We start from the raw sequence: 3,303 nt of genomic DNA, 5'->3' as shown, positions 1-3,303 counted from the left end.
CTATTCTATTCTATTCTATTCTATTCTATTCTATTCTATTCTATTCTGTTCTGTTCTGTTCTGTTCTGTTCTGTTCTGTTCTATCCTATCCTATCCTACTCACTCCATTCCACTCCACTCCATCCCATCCCATCCATTCTATTCCATTCCACATTCCACTCCATATTCCATTCCATTCCATGTTCCATGCCATTCTATTCTATTTTTATAAAGTTAACTCCACCCATGACACCCTGTAGTGCTCAGACACTTCCAGCTCCAGTGTCTTTGCCCACGGCAGTACTGAGAATGAATTTCTCCCCATAACTTGTGTCCTTTTTTAATTCCAGTCGCAGCAGCCACTGCACTGCTGGTGACAGTGACAGTTTTCCTGCAAAACTGTTTTTATGAAAGAAGTCATTTACTGCTGAGAATACATTCCCTCCTTTATGCTTTTACCAGCTCACAAAGCCCTCTTTTGAGCATTTGGATTCTCTGTATCTCCAGCAGTGCTTCCTCCCAGCGTTATCTGCAGGCAAAGCCACACACTTCAGCTTGTCACCACACAGCTTTGCATTTGCTCTGAGCAGAAAACCAAGGCAATATTTGGTGTGACTGATAGCATTGCATGGCCCCACATCTGTGTCAACTCCAAGCTGACTCTAAGCAAGTAAACCGAAGATTAAAAAATGATATCAGTGTAACTCTGAGTGACATCATGGCAGCCGTGAATTCATGCAGACAGCTGTTTTGTCACTTGAAATAAGGGCTCCTTTGCCCAGCTCAGCTAAGAGCATGTCCGTGTGATGAAAGCTTATTTCTCAAAGTGGAGCCTTTCTTTGCTAGAGTACGCTGATTGTAAAGGATAAAAAAAAAGATAGCTATACTGTGAATGCTGTATTGACAGCTACAATGGTTGCAACTGCTGCTGGAGAACTGCAGCATGGGGCCGGATTACAGGAATATGTTGCATCCCATTGGTACGGCCGGCAGTGCTGCAACGGCCCCGCCGAGGGCAGCGGGCAGCAGCCGCGTGCTCCGCAGCCCCTTAGCAGCGCGCGGCCTGGAATGGGCGGGCGGCGGCGGAGGCGGTGGCCGCGTGGAACCGCCCCGGGGCGGAGCTGCAAAATCGCGTGGAGGGAAATGAGGGTGAGGGGAGGGGTTTGTCGAGGAGTGTTGTTCGGGGTGTCCTCGAGCGGTGAGGGGCGCGTTTAGAACCAAAGTGGGTTTTTGACCGCTCGTGCGGTTTAGGGGGGTTTCTGCACGCAGCTCCTGTCGTTCTTTGCTTAGGGTCACAATCTCCAGTTTTGCTCTGCGTTCTCCCTGTGCACATGTGTGCTCCTTGCACCGCGCGCAGCAGAGCGCGAGGCTTGGCCCGTGAAGGACCCGCGGCGTTCTGGTGTCCCATCTCGGCCACGTGCTGCACCGCGCTCCTCGGCAACGCCTCAGCTGCCGTCAGACCTTGAGTTGCCGGGACCGGAGAGCGGCTCCGGCGGCGCCCGGCAGAATTGCGGGCGTTCTCGCAGCCTTTTGCTAATCTTTGTGCTCCAGGAGAAACGTTCTTCATCAAGAATTCGGAGTTGGAAAATGCAGAACTGTCTATGGGGTGAGGCACTTTATATTAACCTCTATTTTAGACCCGCTACGTTGTTTGAGGGAATGGTTTCAGACACGGGAGTGCTTTCCAGCCTACGCCATGTGCTGCTGCACACCCGTGGTTCCACGCCCCGCTGGCCCTGAGGAAGAGTGACTGGAGATTGCAAGGAAGGGCTGTTGGGCTCTGGTGTGGTTGTAGCACTGTCCCATCGGGGCAGTGGTTCCTGGTACTTTGGGTTACCTGCCCACCTGTGGATGCTCACGGTGAGCTGTCAGTTTTATCCTGGTGCCTTATAAGCCCCTGTTGTTTTTTACCCCAGCTATTAGTGTCTGTTTTTTTTTTTTTTTTTTTTTTTTTTTTTTCCCCCAGCAAACTATAAAGGAATTGAAATAGAAATAATTCAGTGTTGTTTTAAAATAGCAAAACAAAAACAGTTCAATGGACTTTATGTGTTCAATTTGCTTTCTTTCTTGTGAGGGACAATGGGATTGGAGGGGAGGCCTCTTGCCGCCAGGTGCTTTGGCAGAGTGCAGTCTGGACCTATAGGAATAAGTTCTTTCACTGCTCCTGGAGTTGCTCCATTGTGTTCAGAGCATTTGCTCTTTGTACTCAATTGTTTTTCAGTAGGTTCATAAGCTTCATTGTTCTGAGTACATCTCCTAGGTTCTTATCTTCAAAATCCTACGACTTCCACTGTGTTAATTTTTCTGATTGTAAGGGCAGTGGGCTAGGATTTTTAAACAGGGTATTGACCTGTCTTCCTTAACACGCTCTAATCCAAAGAGGGAGGTTTTGTCTTTTTATACTTAGGCATTGTCACCTACCTTTGTGTCCTGTCCTCTCTGGCTGGTTATACCATTTGCCAAGCTAATTAATGTAAGGCTGATAACCACCTCTAGTGGGTATTAAGTGAAGTGTGAAGCCAGGCTTTGAGAAAAGGCTTTCTCTGTTGTGTGCATGCAGAAACTGAAATGGAAATATCACAGCTTATAAGTAGCAATATTCCCCTTTTGTCTATTTTTAATGGTAAATGGAGAAATGACACTGCAGGAGTAACAAAAGAAGTCCTAAGTCTCAATGCTTTGCTCATTTCCCACCAGTCCACATTTGGTTGTTTCAAAGACCATGCCCTATCAGCTCTTGTTTTCTGCTGCTGCTTGAGCAGGTATTTTTTTTTCCTCTCCTCAGTCTGGCAGAATATAGAAGGTAAAGCAAGTGTTACATCTGGTTGTTCCTGTGCAACCGCAGATGCTGTCAATAGGTAACCACTTCATATGTTAAGCATTTCTGATGTTAATGGAACAGGAATCCTTCCTGAAATAACCATTTGCAGTAAAGCTTCTGCAGGGGAACTGTTAGGGTGCGGCTTGAACTGGTGATTGAGCACCTGGTGAAGGGCTGTGGCTGCCCGGGGAACGCAGGCAGAGTGCTTGCAGCTGTGCTCCCACACAGAGTGGAGGCACCCTGAGCTCCTATGAGGGTCAGCCATGGAAGGGAGCTTCCTGAGGAGGAGTGCTGCATAGCCAGAGATCCCCAGCACCAGTTGGGTGAGTGCTGCTGAGAACCTGTTAGAAGCAAAATTGCTACTTTGTGAGCAGAACAGCATCCCACCTCCAATGGAATGAATGGAAGATTGTCTTTTTGCTTTCAGTGGTTCTCTAGCTATGGTTAAGTTGTGCTGAGCCTTTTGTGTGTGTGTGTGTGTGTGTGTGTGTGTGTGTGTGTGT

General features: G+C 48.0%; 1 long non-coding RNA gene across 1 annotated transcript in view; it reads left to right on the top strand.

The window, feature by feature from the left end:
- Positions 1–1,160: 1,160 nt before the first annotated feature.
- Positions 1,161–3,303, top strand: part of LOC122186170 — a 62,668-nt gene continuing 60,525 nt past the window's right edge. The window contains exon 1 of the long non-coding RNA XR_006181071.1: positions 1,161–1,585. This is a non-coding gene — a long non-coding RNA (uncharacterized LOC122186170). The remainder of the gene's footprint in view (positions 1,586–3,303) is intronic.

This window comes from Lagopus leucura, unplaced genomic scaffold, assembly GCF_019238085.1.
Source record: "Lagopus leucura isolate 7727_CA_CO unplaced genomic scaffold, USGS_WTPT01 Super-Scaffold_100034, whole genome shotgun sequence".
Lineage (NCBI taxonomy): Eukaryota > Metazoa > Chordata > Aves > Galliformes > Phasianidae > Lagopus > Lagopus leucura.
This window is presented reverse-complemented; position numbering and strand designations above follow the sequence as displayed.